Genomic DNA, 17,980 nt, shown 5'->3' with positions numbered 1-17,980 from the left:
AACGACCGTGTAAATTATTAATTTTTTTTTTCACACAACAGCAAATTACAACATTTATCTCCTCATTATCACATACTGAGTCATTCTTTTTGTTTGACTATATCTGTGTAATCCCCCAGCCATCCACATAGGTGTCACAGCAAAGAAAAATTCAATTCTGTCAATTGAAAAAAAGAAAAAGTCAAAATCAAGTTGACAGAATTAAATTTTTAGTCTATAGCACAAATATATTATAAAATTATGAATAAAATAAGTAAAAGGTTTTAAAACATTTTGCTTTAAGTTCTATTGACAGCTTTCAAGAAAATTGCCGTGCAAAATTTCCCAATGATATTTAACATATAATAAATTAAAGAAACTCTTGGTAGAGGTAGTTGGAGAAAAATAACAATAATAATATTTTAACCTTAATCTAACTAAAAAAGAGTAATTTGAGAACATAAAACCTGTGGATATATTTCATTTAAATGACACACATTTTTACTCCATATATTGAGGCTGAGATATCAGATTAATCCTGTGAATGATTTTTTTGGTCTTGAGTACAGTTGTGGCATCAATAATCCCAGTATGTAAAAGGAGCTCATTATAATCTTTAGTGCACAGCAGTCTAGCTTTGTCACAATATACTTTATTGGGAAAATACACTTATTTGCAGGATAAAGATAGCTCTGCCAGCATTAAGGAATCAGGAATTGAAGTACAACAATATTTTCCCCAATGCAAAACAACCCATTAGGAGAAAAAAAAATCACCTGTAGAGCTCCAAATGGTGGCAGTGGCAGTAGGAGAGTCACGTCAATGGAAGTTTCATTTATAGAGTTTAATGCAGATGCCTGGGGAGTTATTTCCATATAATATCCACTCTTTGTACCTCTATACACAAGGGGGCGGTAGACTTGTTTGGACTCTACTGCTGGAAACATTTGAACTAAACTTCAATGACTACATTTCTAAATTCTGGGGCTTAAAGAAAACATTTTATGTTTTTGTCTGCTATACAGCTGACACCCATGGTTCATTAGTTTATATTTGGCATCTTGAATGCAAGAGAATAAAGACTTCTCAAACATGCATCAATTACCAATAGTTCAAGGGGCTAAATGAGAAGGGAAACCAATTATAACTTAGTTAAAAGCTCTTAAAATTAATATGCTCAATAGCCAAAATGCTCCCCTTAAATTGACCTTATCAAATCTAACCAAAGCTGTGATATGAAAATGGGTCACTACTGCTCCAGATTGTCATTCACATGCCTTGGATGACATAGATAATTGTTCATGTTCATCTTTTAGGCCTGTCCATTCCATAATATCTGTTGAATCTTTCTCTTTCTTTTCAATACACTTTGGATGTATCACATGTATAAAATGTCTTTAGACTAAAGTATTTTTACTCAAAAAGGACTGGGATGATGTAATCATTATTTATTCCCATCTCTGTTTTATGCATGTAAAATACATTTCTAGAATGCTTCCTGTACAAGTATTAAAAGGTCACACAAATATCATAATATTAATATTCACAAAGATTCAGATGTACATATCCAAGCAGTTACAGCACTGTTAATAATGAAATAAATACAGTATAAAGTGCCTTATAGCAGCTCTCTACTATACTGTGAAAATATGTGACTGTATAGTCGTGTAAGTCATTGATATATATAATAGGGATTCCTATTGTGCAGGGCTTTAAGGACGAGAGTTTTTCAGTAATATGAACACTGACTGTATAAAGACTGTAGACTGGATAAAGAATTGGGCTAAGGGAGCATGATGTCACCCACATCATTCGGCTCCAGTCAAATAAAGTTGATCAAATGAAAGCGAGCAGTTATAGGGAGCATTTATCTGGAGCAGAGTATGTGGAATTAGCGACCAAAGCACCAATCAAGAGGGAGGCTGTGGGACGGTAATACCCCTTCCCGCCCACACCGCTGTTTTAGCAGGGAGCACTTAGCACCAAAGTCAATCTGTTGCTAATGCTAGCAGGAGGGACCTCAGGCAAAGAAGTTGCCTGATTTGTCTGTTATTAATGTGCATATCTTGATTTATGGACACAATAGCGAAATAAAAATGCCATGAAGATGTAGAGCATGTTAATATGAACATTTTATGACCAAAATAATGAGCCTGACAGAAACAATTATGGCTGCAGACGGAGCCAAAAGCATGCCCATGCTCAGTTCCTGTTTGGAATGTGGCAGCTAGCAGATTAGCTATGTACATTTATACATACAGTCTATGGTTTTCCACAATCCCTGACCACCTGCTGCTAAGACGGGTTGAGGTGTGTACCCCATTACACAACGGTGTAGCTACTTCCCCGGCTGGCTGGAAAGAACGTATGTTATGTATAATTCTACTTAAATAAATATATTATTTGTGAGAAAAAGGGGCACCAATGTATTTTTTTCTGTATTTCTATTTGTCTGAAATGCCTCTCAGAGTTTTGAAAAAGTAAGATGATGACCGAGATACTCAAGACCCAACATGCCAATGACCTCAAATGAAATCAGTAATTTACATCAAGTAAATTGAATATCATTTCTTTTTTTCCCACAAAAAAAATAAATCTTCAAATATTTCCTAAAAGTTTTATCTCGTATCCCATAAACAAGTGGACTGACTAGCCGTGGCATCACATTGACTATTGTGGCGACAGCAAAACGAACAGCAGACACACTCTGAGGAAATAAATAAGTTCTATTGTAAGTGCAGTATACAAATATGTGAGCATGGAGAGCATTAACTGGAAGCTGTGAAGCAGGACTGTGTTTCTGGCCTTTTTGGCGTCAGCTGAAGCCGATTTTGCTGTGAACAGTATTTTGAAATATGTGTAGATAAGAGTCAGCCACACAATGCCCATTAATACAGCATTAAAGATAGTTTCTTTCTTATCTGTGCCAGGAAATCTAAAAACATCTTGCCTTTGACAAAACACTTGAGATTGAAAAAAGTCAAGACGTTCTGTAGCTAAAGCAACAAAGAGATCTGGAAGAACAGACTGCACACTTATCAGCCAAATGAAGGCAATGGCAATGTATGTTTTCTTAACTGTAATGATCTATGAGTGTCGCAGAGGGAAGCAGACAGCAACATAGCACTCAATGGCCATGAAGGCAAGAGTCATAGGATTGTTTAAATTAATAGGTAAAGAAAACAGAAGGAAAATAATGCACAACCACACATGGAGCGTGTAAACAATGTAGATCAACACTTGGATGAGGGTCAGCAATGTCAACAGGATGATGTCGTTGATGACCAAGTGGATGTAGAGGATGTAGCGAGGATTCATTTTGAATATCTGCGGGACACAGAAAAGTTACTGTATATTGATGTACACAGCAATAAAGTAGGAAGTACTTTTTAACATGAGTTGAATATAAATTTTATGATTTGCCCCTCCCCGAACCGCCACCTTAACGTGGTGGAGGGGTTTGAGCACCCGAATGATCCTGGGAGCTATGTTGTCGGGGGCTTCATGCCCCTGGTAGGGTCACCCATGGCAAACAGGTCCTCGGAGACGGGTCTGACTAAGAGCGGTTCAGAAGCCCTTCATGAATAGAGTAACAACGAGGCCAGTTACGTCGCCCGGACTGGCGTTACCGGGTCCCCACCCTGGAGCCAGGCCTGGGGTGGGTGCTCGGCAGCGAGCGCCTGGTGGCCGGGCCTTTCCCCACGGGGCCCGGTCGGGCCCAGCCCGAAGAAACGACGTGGGGCCGTCCTCCCGTGGACCCACCACCTGCGGGAGGAGCCATGAGGGGCGGGTGCGGAGAGATTCGGGCAGCAGTCGAAGGCGGGGACCTCGACGACCGGATCTCCGGACATGGAGACTAGCTCTGGGGACATGGAATGTCACCTCGCTGGGGGGGAAGGAGCCTGAGCTTGTGCGGGAGGTTGAGCGTTACCGGCTAGATATAGTCGGCCTCACCTCCACGCACAGCTTGGGCTCTGGAACCCAACTTCTTGAGAGGGGTTGGACTCTCCATTTCTCTGGCGTTGCCCGCGGGGAGCGGCGGCGAGCTGGTGTGGGCTTGCTCATTGCCCCACAGCTCAGCCGCTGCGTGTTGGGGTTCACTCCGGTGAACGAGAGGGTCGCGTCCCTGCGCCTTCGGGTCGGGGACAGGTCTCTCACTGTTGTGTCGGCCTACGGGCCAAACAGCAGTGCAGAGTACCCGGCCATCTTGGAGTCCCTGGGAGGGGTACTAGACAGTGCACCAACCGGGGACTCCGTTGTTCTCCTGGGGGACTTCAACGCCCATGTGGGTAACGACAGTGACACTTGGAGGGGCGTGATTGGGAGGTACGGCCTCCCCGATCTGAACCCGAGCGGTGTTTTGTTATTGGACTTCTGTGCTAGTCACAGCTTGTCCATAACAAACACCATGTTCGAGCACAAGGGTGTCCATCGGTGCACATGGCACCAGGACACTCTAGGTCGGAGGTCGATGATCGACTTTGTTGTCGTGTCATCTGACCTCCGACCGCGTGTCTTGGACACTCGGGTGAAGAGAGGGGCTGAGCTGTCAACTGATCACCACCTGGTGGTGAGTTGGATCCGCTGGCGGAGGAGGAAGCTGGACAGACCTGGCAGGCCCAAGCGCATTGTGAGGGTCTGCTGGGAACGTCTGGCGGAGCCCTCTGTCAGAGGGGTCTTCAACTCCCACCTCCAGGAGAGCTTCTCCCTGATCCCGGGGGAGGTTGGAGACATGGACTCCGAGTGGGCCATGTTCTCCACCTCTATTGCCGATGCGGCTGCTCGTAGCTGTGGTCGTAAGGTCTATGGTGCTTGTCGCGGCGGCAATCCCCGAACCCGGTGGTGGACACCGGAAGTAAGGGATGCCGTCAAGCTGAAGAAGGAGTCTTATTGAGCCTTGTTGGCTCGTGGGACTCCTGAGGCAGCTGATGAGTACAGGCGGGCCAAGCGTGCCGCGGCTCGGGCAGTCGCAGAGGCAAAAACTCGGGGTTGGGAGGAGTTCGGGGAGGCCATGGAGGAGGACTATCGGACGGCCTCAAAGAGATTCTGGCAAACCGTCCGACGCCTCAGGAGGGGAAAGCAGTGCTTCACCAACACTGTTTACAGTGCGGGTGGAGAGCTGCTGACTTCGACTGGGGATGTTGTCGGGCGGTGGAAGGAATACTTTGAGGATCTCCTCAATCCCACTGTCACGTCTTCCGAGGAGGAAGCAGAAACTGGGGACCCAGAGGCGGACTCGTCCATCACCCTGGCTGAAGTCACTGAGGTGGTTGGCAAGCTCCTCGGTGGCAAGGCTCCGGGGGTGGACGAGATCCATCCTGAGTACCTCAAGTCTCTGGATGTTGTGGGACTGTCTTGGCTGACACGTCTCTGCAACATCGCGTGGCGGTCGGGGACAGTACCTGTGGAATGGCAGACCGGGGTGGTGGTCCCTCTGTATAAGAAGGGGGACCGGAGGGTGTGTTCCAATTACAGGGGAATCACACTCCTCAGCCTTCCCGGTAAGGTCTATTCCAGGGTACTGGAGAGGAGAATCCGACCAATAGTCGAACCTCGGATTCAGGAGGAGCAGTGTGGTTTTCGTCCTGGTCGTGGAACACTGGACCAGCTCTATACTCTTCATCGGGTCCTCGAGGGTTCATGGGAGTTTGCCCAACCAGTCCACATGTGTTTTGTGGATTTGGAGAAGGCATTCGACCGTGTCCCTCGTGGTGTCCTTTGGGGGGTGCTCTGGGAGTATGGGGTCCGGGGCTCTTTGCTAAGGGCTGTCCGGTCCCTGTATGACCGGAGCAGGAGCTGTGTTCGCATTGCCGGCAGTAAGTCAGACCTGTTCCCGGTGCATGTTGGACTCCGCCAGGGCTGCCCTTTGTCACCGGTTCTGTTCATTATATTTATGGACAGAATTTCTAGGCGCAGCCAGGGGCCGGAGGGGGTCTGGTTTGGGAACCACAGGATTTCATCTCTGCTGTTTGCAGATGATGTTGTCCTGATGGCTTCTTCGAGCCAGGACCTGCAGCAGGCACTGGGGCGGTTTGCAGCCGAGTGTGAAGCGGCTGGGATGAGAATCAGCTCCTCCAAATCCGAGGCCATGGTTTTCGACCGGAAAAAGGTGGTTTGCTCTCTCCGGGTGGGTGGTGAGTCTCTGCCCCAAGTGGAGGAGTTCAAGTATCTCGGGGTCTTGTTCACGAGTGAGGGAAGGATGGAGCGGGAGATTGACAGGCGGATCGGTGCAGCGTCTGCAGTGATGCGGTCGCTGTATCGGTCCGTTGTGGTAAAGAAGGAGCTGAGCCGGAAGGCGAAGCTCTCGATTTACCGGTCAATCTACGTTCCTACCCTCACCTATGGTCATGAGCTTTGGGTAATGACCGAAAGGACAAGATCGCGGATACAAGCGGCTGAAATGGGCTTCCTCCGCAGAGTGGCCGGGCGCACCCTTAGGGATAGGGTGAGGAGCTCGGTCACACGGGAGGAGCTCGGAGTAGAGCCGCTGCTCCTACACGTTGAGAGGAACCAGCTGAGGTGGCTCGGGCATCTGCTCAGGATGCCTCCTGGACGCCTCCCTAGGGAGGTGTTCTGGGCATGTCCCACCGGGAGGAGGCCCCGGGGAAGACCCAGGACACGCTGGAGGGACTATGTCTCTCGGCTGGCCTGGGAACGCCTTGGGGTCCCACCGGAGGAGCTGGAGGACGTGTCCGGGGTGAGGGAAGTCTGGGAGTCCCTGCTTAGACTGCTGCCCCCGCGACCCGGCCCCGGATAAGCGGAAGAAAATGGATGGATGGATGGATGATTTACAATTTTCCCTCGCTATAACGAGGTTTACCTTTCGCGTTCTCGCTGTTTCACAGATTTTTTGTGCAATTTTGTATGCTTTTTTACAGTGTGGGAAGGTGCATTGTGTTCTGCATCTTGATTGGCTAAGGGACTGTAGAACATTGTTAATCCATCTCCTCCGTGTCTCCTGTACAGTACAGAGTGCGTTCAGCCATATTTATATCAATGTTTGATCGAAACTACAGCAAAGTGGTGCCAGGACAAAGATACATGGTCAGAGGAACTGTGAAACATGCATGAGTCACTATTAATTAATCAAACAAGAGACAAATGTGAGAAAATTTTAATGCCTGTCTGAGAAAAATGTATAATGTATATGTGTGTGTGTTGCAGCCTTTAAACATATATAATAATTGTAAAAAAATAAAGCTGAGTACTTCGCCGATTTCTCCTATTGTGGGTTACTTTTAGAACGTCAGGATAAAAGAGGGACCACTATATTTAGTTTCATTTTTAAGATTTTTTTTTTTGGGGGGGGGGGGGCAAAACCCTGTTTCAGTATGGGACAAATCATTGTCTTATTTCAATTGAGAGAAATGTTACCGACTTCCAAAAAGCATCTGAGAGTCAACATAGAGGTAAAAGATTGCTAATACTTGAAGTGTATGACATACCTCCAAACATTATCAAAACAACCATTTGAGTGTATACAAAAACCAAAGAGTATGGTGGATCTGCTGACAAGTTTCTACTTAATTGTAATACTATTATTATGGTATTGGACTACACTCTGAAAAAAAAGGCTGTGGATAACTGAAGCTGAACTGGAGCTTAATGTCACAGCTTGGGCATTGTCTAACTCTGCAGACAACACAATAAGCTCACTAGTTTCTTTCAGTAGAGACAGTTTTATGTTATGGTTCAGAGCATTAGATGTTAAGAAAGCAAATGGAGGAATCTCTGGATGGCACCAATATGTCAATATTGAGAGTTTAGAGTTTAATACAAAATGGCACGACACATTCAATAGTTTTACAGTGTCACACACTGCTCCCTCAAGAAGGGACCTGATTGTAAGTGGTGTCGCATCAAAAGAAAAGCCCACAGTGTGTGTGGAGAAAGCTGGACAGTCAAAGACAGCCTCATCTATGGGTAGCGTAAGTAGGTTGAAATAGGAGATAATGAGACCATTCAGGTATCACTGGAAAGTCAATATTGTGACTTCAGAAAACTTCAAGGGGTTTAAGGATTAATTGATTTGTGTTCTTGAATACCCTGGGAAGACAATTGTAAAAAAAATAAAATAATAAAATACAGATGAATATTGCCATTTCTCAATCTATACCTATAACAACGACATTTAATATTCTGACATCCCCTTGCATTAAAAGACCACTGTTAATTTTTATACTACTTAACTAACCTCATGCTTCATAAAAATATAAACCAGAGTTGCATTAATGTAGTTGATGGAGAGACAGAGAGTCACGGTGATGATATTTTTCACAATTGCAGTCTTCATATCGTCCCTTACCACCACGGGAGTCGAATTAGAACCAGAACTGGAGAAATTCATTGGAAATATCCTTGAGACAAGAACACTGGTTTAGTAAAGTCAAAATTTACAATGGAAATTTACACAGAAATGAAATTCATGTTCATATTGGGAATATGCACCAGATCAAGAGATTTAGTAGTAAATAATCAAACAATACCTTTCATGCACATCACAGTAGATTAGAAGATCTCCTCATCTGGTTCCTCCTTTGACACTGGAAGATGCTGTGATACAGATGTCTCATGATAGATTATTTATAGGATTTAATGATGTCTTGGGATTATCACGTGCTTAGAATTTTCACTGATACAGAAGCATGTTAAGACAGAAGAGGAGTTATTTAAGATTTAAAAAAATATTTTCTATTTACTCAAAATTAACACATTTTTTCTAAAACTGTGTGTTTGAATTAGTGACTCATCCCATGGTGTAAAGCACTTTGGGCCTCATTCATGAATCATTATGATTTGCATCTCATTTGGTAGAAACACAACATCAGGGCACATTGTTGGATTAAGTTTATTAAGTTAATGGATAGTGATAAAATGGCGATCATATTGTGGGGCTTCTTTGATGACTATCAAGTCTTGTATCCAAAGAATGCTAATACTACATTCAAATCAAACACGCACTGACCAGCAGGGGGTCAAGATGTCATGTGGCGCCATTTTAGCACCAGATAAGTAGCAGGATGCAAAATTTTTTTGGGGTGTGGGGTGGAGGTTAGGGGGTCTGTTGCCTGACCAGTTGGTCCCTTCTACATTCTTTTGAAATTCAGAAAGGTCTGAAATCTAAGCAAAGAGCATGGAAAACCTCTGTCCTACTTTGGGATGGTTCAACAACAACTGCTAATTTGTATCACATGTCGAAGAAAAATTCTCGTAACATTCAGAAAAAATATATACAAAAAAACAACCCCCCCCCCCCCCACACACACACATATATATATATATATATATATATATATATATATATGTGTGTGTGTGTGTGTGTGTGTGTGTGTGTGTGTGTGTGTGTGTGTATATATATATATATATATATATACATACACATACATATACACAGAATATATATACAACAATAAATTTACATGCAGAATGTATGTATATGTATGTACAGAAACTGTAAACAATTTACAGTTTCAGTGTACTTAGCTCCTCCCTTCAGATAGATATAAGACAGTGTCCACCAGCAATCTGACCAGAACTGAAGAAGCAGCTTGGATGAGCAGTGAAACATCTTTAGTCTTACAATTTTTTGTCCAGTTGACAGATTTAACTTTGGCTTTGGCTAATGAATTAATAATATCCATCCATTCATCCACCCATTTTCTTCTGTTTATCTGGAACCGGGTCGCAGGGGCAGCAGTCTAAGCAGGTACTCCCAGACTTCCCTCACCTCAGACACATCTTCCAGCTCCTCTGGTGGGATCACCAGGCGTTCCCAGGGCAGCCTAGAGACGTAATCCCTCCAGTGTGTCCTGGGTCTCCTCCATGGCCTCCCTCTGGTGGGACATGCCTAGGGAGGCGTCCAGGGGGCATCCAGACCAGATGCCTGAGCCACCTCACCTGGCTCCTCTGGAGGAGCAGCAGCTCTACTCCAAGTACCACCCGTGTGACTGAGCTCCTAACCCTATGTCTCAGAAAGTTCCCAGCCACCTTGCGGACATCCACAATTTTTGGTCATTACCCAAAGCTCATGACCATAGGTGAGGGTAGGAACGTAGTTTGATGTATATCGAGAGCTTAACCTTTCGACGCAGCTCCTTCTTTACCATGACAGTCCGATACAGCGACTGTATCACTACAGATGCTGCACCGATCCGTCCCCATGTTTTTGTTACCGCGACAGCACGAGCCATGGCACGCATGGCCCATAAGCCAATAAGGCTCGACAGGACTTCTTCTTCAGCCTGACAGCATCCCTTACTTCCAGTGTCCACCATCGGGTTTGGGGGCATGAATTAATAATATCCATTCATCCATGCCAGAGAGCATGGCCCACTTGGAATCCCTGTCCCCAGCCTCCCCCTGGATCTGGGATAAGCTGTCCCGGAGGTGCGTGTTGAAGACCCCCCTGACAGAGGGCTCCACCAGATATTCCCAACAGTCCCACATGATATGCTTGGGTCTGCCAGGTCTATCCAGCTTCCTCCTCCACCAGTGGATTCAACTCACCACCAGGTGGTGATTGATTGACAGTTGTGCCCCTCTCTTCACCCGAGTGTCCAAGACACAGGACCGGAGGTCAGATGATAAGACAACAAAGTCGATCATCGACCTCCGACCTAGGGTGTCCCGGTGCCACGTGCACTGATGGACACCCTTGTGCTCGAATATGGTGTTCGTTATGGACAAACTGTGGCTAGCATAGAAGTCCAATAACAGAACACCACTCGATTTCAGATCAAGGAGGCCGTTCTTCCTGATCACACCCCTTCAAGTGTCACTGAGGTTACCCACATGGGCATTGTCTAGTACTCCTCCCAGGGACTCCAAGACGTCTGGGTACTCTGCACTGCTGTTTGGCCCGTGGGTCACCACAACATTGAGAGGCCTGTCCCTGTCCCGAAGAGAGCAGGGACATGATCCTCCTGTTCACCAGGGTGAACTCCGAGGCGGCTGAGCTGTGGGGCAATGAGTAAGCCCACACCACCAATGCCAGAGAAATGGACCAGGCCCTCGAGTTGGGTTCAAGAGCCTAAGCTGTGCGGGGAGGTGAGGCCACGTATATCTGTAACGCTCAACCTCCTGCACAAGTTCAGGCTCCTCCCCCCCAGCGAGGTGACATTCCATGTCCCCAGAGCCAGTCTCCATGTCCGGAGATCCGGTTACAGAGGCTCCTGCCTTTGATTGCCACCCAGATCTCCTTGCACCAGTCTTCCACGGCTCCTCCTGCAGGTGGTGGGAGTGACGGCTGCACGTCGCTCCTTCAGGCTGAGCCCGGCCACCAGGCGCTCACTGGAGAGCATCCACCCCAGGCATGGCTCCAGGGTGGGGCCTCATAACACCAGTCCGGGCGACGTAACTGGCCTTGATCATGTGCTCATCATGGAAGACTTCAAAAATACAAAAATAAATTTCTAGAATGCTTCCTGCACATGTATTAAAAAGTCACACATATCTCATAAAATTAATGTATTAATTAAACAGTAACGCCAGTGAAATAATAATAATGAAATAAATACAGTATAAAGTGCCTTATAGCAGCTCTCTTCTATACTGTGAAAATATGAGTTTTTGTATGCATTTTCTTAAATTTGTGAATTTATGTGCAATGCTTGTGCTGCTCCTCCAGACTGTCCCACAGGTAGACCCCACACACATAGACACAGAACCTTTTCCTCTCAGTTCAGGTGGTGCTTACTAAATAGTCCACTCCTCTCAGTTGATACTGTATATTAGATGCCCTTTTCACAATTTGACTGTCTACAATTTGTAATTTCCCAAATAAATACATTATGGTGTATTTTGTGCTGAGCAGATTGTTCTCAGTAAGAAAGCAAGATGCTACAGGTAGTGCTACAAACAGGCAAACACCCTTCTTGTGCTCACAAAGATGGACTGACCCAATCATCAACCAAAAATTATTCAGACTCAGAAACCTTTATTTATGCCTAAAGGCAATTAACACAGCCAGCATTCAACCATCACATTAAAAACACAGAAGGGACAAGTCAACGGGCAACAAGTCAATAATAAGAGTGAGATAAGAAGATGTGCAAAACATTAACAGTGGTTCACCTGGGCATTTAGCAGCTTAATTGCCGAAGGGCTAAAAGAGCGCAAATAGCAATTTGTTTTGACTTTAGGTACTTTATAGCACCACCCGGAGAAACTCAAAGAGAGCTCTGTAAACAGGATGTGTTTTGGTTGCCCTATGATGATTATCTTAAAACATGAATCATCCTGTTGTGTGAATCAATAGGAGGCTTCAGAGACATTACTAATATACTAATATGTGATGATTTCTTTTCAGAGTATGCTTACAATGGGCAAATGTACATATCATATCAATTATTAAGAAATAAGAACAGAATGCATGCATCATACTGCAAAGGGAATTTACTCAATTACCTGATACACTTACACTACATTTACTACCTCTTACAAACCAAATACCTTTTTAAGTATTTTCTGAACTCTTTATCTCTGATCCCGTAAATAAGTGGACTGACTAGCCGTGGGATCACATTTACTATAATGGCCACAGAAAAGCGAATAGCGAGTACACTCTGAGGAAATAAAAGTGTTAGTGCTTCTGAGATTGGATTATTTACATATGTGAGCATGGAGAGCATTAGCTGGAAGCTGTGAAGTAGGACTGTGTTTCTGGCCTTTTTGGCATCAGATGAAGCTGACTTTGCTGTGAAAAGTATTCTGAAATATGTGTAGATAAGAGTGAGGCACACTGCGATTAGAAGTACCACTCTGATAATCGTATCCTTCATGTTAAAAATAGTCATTCGTAAAATATTTTGCTTGAGACAAAAGACTCTTGATTGAAAAAAATCAAAAGGTTCTGTGGCCAAAGATATAAACAGATCAGGGAGAAAAAACATCATGCTTATAAACCACATGAAACCAATAACAATGTATGTTTTCTTCACTGTAATGAGTAGTGAGTGTCGCAGAGGGAAGCAGACAGCAACATAACACTCAATGGCCATGACAGCAAGAGTCATAGGGTTATTGACGTTAGCAATTACTCCAACAAAGAGCAAAATGATGCACAGCCATACTTTCAGAGTGTATATGATGTAGCTTAGGACTTGAACAATGGTTAGGACCGTTAGCAAGCTTATGTCGGTGATGACCAGGTTGATGTAGAGAATGTAGCGAGGATTCATTTTGAAAATCTGCAAATGAAAAAAAAAAGCAAAAACATTTAAAAATCAATCTGGCCCAAAATAGCCAACCACTAATGTAGAATGATTACTGATCTTTACACTAGTATGACTGAAAACTAAACTCAGACAGATACATTCAGTATAAGACCTATATTAAATAAAATTGACTCTTGTGAGCTATAAGTCATGTTAAAATGTTGTTACCTCACCAAAAACATATCTGTAGTTGTGTTTTAATTCATATACATGTGTTTGAGTAAGCCCTTATTATTAGTCTGTCTATATGTCCAAAGCTCAAACTACTCTGTTCCACCATATGATGTCATGAAGTGGTAGCTTTCAAGTTAACAGCTACCGTTTACCTTTAGTTCAGTACAGATTGGCAATTTCAGGCTGAAATTATCCAAATGATTCTAGTGAAGGTGTATGAAGTTTAAAAACACAGTGGAGCATTTCCTTTATTGCCACATTGCATCACAAGGTGGAAGAGAGTGTTTTCTTTTTGAGAGTAAAGCGTTGAGTGTTAAACATCTGTGAACGAAGCAAACCACATCTCCAGCTATATTGTTTATATGGAAACAACATTATAACATAGATCAGAAAACTGTGTAATGTGGGCCCTATAAACATGTTTGAACTGTTAAATGTGAGTTTCCAACCTCATGTCTCACAAAGGTGTACACCAGAGTAGCATTAATGTAGTTGATGCAGACAAACAGAGTCACAGTGATGACATTCTTCAGTATGGCAGTCTTCAGATCATCACGCATCACAGTACTAGAAATATTCATGGATAACAAAACAAAAATGTCTTAAAAGGAAAAGAAAATACAGAATAGAATACATGATTAGAGAAAATATACAAATACATTTTTAAAAGTACATATTGAACACATTAACATTAAAATTACAATGGAAAAGGCTCTACCTGGTGTGTTGGTGCCTGATATGTGCAAACGCAGGGTGAGGTGGGTGCAGCAAGAGACCATTCATTTATAGGGTGTCTTGAGACTGGTGATGTCATATTACTTTCCCTTTTTCAAATACATGCCCATGTTTCTCAGAGTAATGTTGATTTTTTAAAATACTGTTTTTATACTCCTACTTCTAACCATTTACGATGTTCTTGAATTTGGATAAATTAAAGCAACTAATAAAAAAAGTGTTGGAATTAAAGTGCATTCATTTTATTTATTTATTTAAAACAAGGATGATGTACAGAAAACAACGTGAAAAGACTTTCCATCTGCAGTCCTTGGGCAGAAGACATTCAAGAGCGATTTACTTAAAAACATAACATTGCATCAGTAGCTATGTCTCCTTAAAATAACCACTAACCAATTAATCTAAGTCAAAATATATTAAGACTAATTCCCATAAACACAACGTTTCAAATGCGTCACTATCGTTAGTATAAGTTTTAAGGTCAGCTGGAAGTGTGTTCCAGTTTTTTGCTGCTGTGTATGAGAAAGCTGATAATCCCATCACAGTGCGTTTTAAGGGATCAGAATTTACAGATGAGCGAGATGTTCTAGTCATCTGCTCTGATCTTAGCTGAAAGAAGCCTCATTCAGGAAGGGAAGCAGCATTGTTTAGAATTCTATAAAGCAGCCGCTTTATGGGATTCTATAAAGCAGCCATAAGTCACTGATAGATATATAAAAAAAAAACAGTGGTCCCAAGATAGAGCCCTGGGGATTCCCATTGCAAAGGGCTTTAAGGACGAGAGTTTGTCATTAATATGAACACTCTATGATCTATCTGAAAGATATGATTACATCCATTTTTAATAAATTTACAGCCAGATTAAATGTTGAAAGCTTTGTCAACAACACAGTATCAAATGCTTTTTCAAGGTCCAAGAATACTGCTGCAGCCACTCCTCCTTGTAAATTAAGCTGCATGATGAGCACTGGGGAGAACACTACTACAACCATTAATACTACAAGCAGCTGTGCACACCAGTTCCATTGTGTGTTATTTTGTGTGTTATCGATTTGCCCCAGATTCAGTTTAACACTATTAAGCCTGACAGCAGCATTTATGGCTGCAGATGAAGCCAAAAGCATGCAGAATGTAGTTCCGATTTGGAACATGGCAGCTAGCAGGTTAGGTACATTTATACATACAGTCTATGGTTTGGCATGATCCCTGACCACCTACTGCAGAGAATCAGATTAGGGTGTGTACCCCATTACACAAATGTGCTTATAACTGTTTCCCTGGCCGGCTGGAAAGAACTTATATATATAATGATTGTGAGGAAAAAAGGGCACCAGTGTATTTTTTTTCAAATATTTTTATTTGTGTGAAATGCCTCTCAGAGTTTTGATAAAGTAAGATGATGACCAAGATACTCAAGGGCAATACTGTACTGCTCAGACCAACATGCCAATGACCTCAAATAAAATCAGTAATTTGCATCAAGTAAAATGAATGTCATTTACTTTTTTCCCACAAAAAAAATAAATCTTCAAATATTTCCTAAAGGTTTTATCTCGTATCCCATAAACAAGTGGACTGACTAGCCGTGGCATCACATTGGCTATAATGGTTACAACAAAGCGAACATTAGACGCACTCTGAGGGAATAAAAATATCAATCCTGTCATAAGTGCAGTATACAAATATGTGAGCATGGAGAGCATTAACTGGAAGCTGTGAAGCAGGACTGTGTTTCTGGCCTTTTTGGCATCAGCTGAAGCTGATTTTGCTGTGAACAGTATTTTGAAATATGTGTAGATAAGAGTCAGCCACACAATGGCCATTAATACAGCATTAAAGATAGTTTCTTTCTTCTCTATGACAGAATTTCGGAAAATATCTTTCCTTTGACAGAACACTTGAAACTGAAAATAGTCAAGACGTTCTGTGGCTAAAGCAACAAAGATGTCTGGAAGAACAGACTGTGCACTTATCAGCCAAATGAAGGCAATGGCAATGTATGTTTTCTTAACTGTAATTATCTTTGAGTGTCGCAGAGGGAAGCAGACAGCAACATAGCACTCAATGGCCATGATGGCAAGAGTCATAGGATTGTTTAAATTAATAGGTACAGAAAACAGATGAAAAAGAATGCACAACCACACATGGAACGTGTAAAGAATGTAGACCATGACTTGGATGAGGGTCAGCAGTGTCATCAGGATGATGTCATTGATGACCAGGTGGATGTAGAGGATGTAGCGAGGATTCATTTTGAATATCTGCGGGACACAGAAAAGTTACTGTATATTGATGTACACAGCAATAAAGTAGGAAGTACTTTTTAACATGAGTTGAATTTAAAATATATGATTTATTTAGTTTCATTATCAAGATTTTTTTTTTAGTATGGCACAAATAGTTATATTTCATAGTCTTATTTCAAGAGAGAAATGTTACCAACTTCCAAAAAGCATCTGACAGTAAACATAGAGGTAAAAGATTGCTAATACTTGAAATGTATGACATACCTCCAAACATTCTCAAACCCCCCCCCCCAAAACAAAACATTTGAGTGTATAAAAAACAAACAAACAAACAAACAAACAAGAGTATGGTGGGTGCACTGACGAGTTTCTACTTCAATGCAATACTATTACTATAATACTATTATTGCATTTAACTTCAACAGCCACATCAAATCAATAACATCTGCAGCTTTTTACCACCTAAAAAACATTGCAAAAATCAAAGGTATACTGTCAAAGCCAGACTTGGAGAGGCTTATCCATGCATTTGGTAGACTACTGTAATGGCTGCTCACTGGCCTCTCCAAACGGGCATTAAGACAGCTGCAGTACATCCAGAACACTGCTGCTCGGGTCCTGACTAGAATCAGGAAATACGAGCACATAAGTCCTGTGCTCAGGTCTCTGCACTGGCCCCCTGTGGCTCAGAGAATAGACTTTAAAGTAGCTCTGCTTGTGAACAAGTCTCCCCTGGCCTAGCACCAAAGTACATCTCCCACATGTTAGTGCTATTTGAACCATCTCACACTGTGAGAACGTCAAGGACCGGTCTCCTGCTGGTGTCCAGAGTTAGGACTAAACATAGAGAATCAGCGTTTCAGTTTTTTTTTTGCAGCTAAAACCTGGAACAATCTTCCTGAAGATGTGAGACAGGCCTCTACTCTGACAGTAGAGGCCAATACCATTGTGTATGAGAAATCCAGGCTCAAAACAGTTGACTGAAAGGGTTTTAATCTGCACTCTTCTGTTTTAATGTTAATTTTATGATGATTATTTGTGATTATTCTTGTTTTGATTTGTGTGATTTTAATGTCTTTCTTATTCTGTAAAGCACTTTGAATTGAATTTTGTCTACAAATTGTCCTATACAAATAAACTTGCTTTGCCTTGCCTATTATTATGGCATTGCACTACACTCTGCAAAAAAAGCCTATGAATAACTGAAAGTTGAACTGGAACTCTATGCCACAGCTTGGACATTGTCTAACTTTGCAGACAACACAACACAATACGCGCAGCAATTTCTTTCAGTAGAGACAGTTTTATTGTATGGTTCAGAGCTTTAGATGTTAACAAAGCAAATTGAGGAATCTCTGGATGGCACCGATATGTCAATACTGAGAGTTTAGAGTTTAATATAAAATGGCACGACACATTCCAAACACAGCTCTACAGTGTCGTACACCGTTCCCTCAATCAGTAACAAAAGTGTTGGTAGAACAGTCACATCTCAACCCCATCAAAATCCAGAAATAGTAACAAACAGGGTTAGAAGCCTCACATGGGCACAGAAAGAAAAGGGAAGACCATCAAACCACACATGGACCTGATTGTAAATGGTGTCGCATCAAAAGAAAAGAGAAAATTGAA

The 17,980-nt window shown here is 42.7% G+C and overlaps 1 pseudogene; it reads right to left on the bottom strand.

The window, feature by feature from the left end:
* Positions 1-2,527: 2,527 nt before the first annotated feature.
* Positions 2,528-3,318, bottom strand: LOC117370856 (odorant receptor 131-2-like; annotated as a pseudogene).
* Between the last annotated feature and the right edge of the window lie 14,662 nt (positions 3,319-17,980).

This window comes from Periophthalmus magnuspinnatus, chromosome 5, assembly GCF_009829125.3.
Source record: "Periophthalmus magnuspinnatus isolate fPerMag1 chromosome 5, fPerMag1.2.pri, whole genome shotgun sequence".
In the NCBI taxonomy this organism is placed as follows: Eukaryota; Metazoa; Chordata; class Actinopteri; order Gobiiformes; family Gobiidae; genus Periophthalmus; species Periophthalmus magnuspinnatus.
The sequence above is the reverse complement of the archived record's forward strand: the minus strand, read 5'-3'. Positions and strand labels throughout refer to the sequence as shown.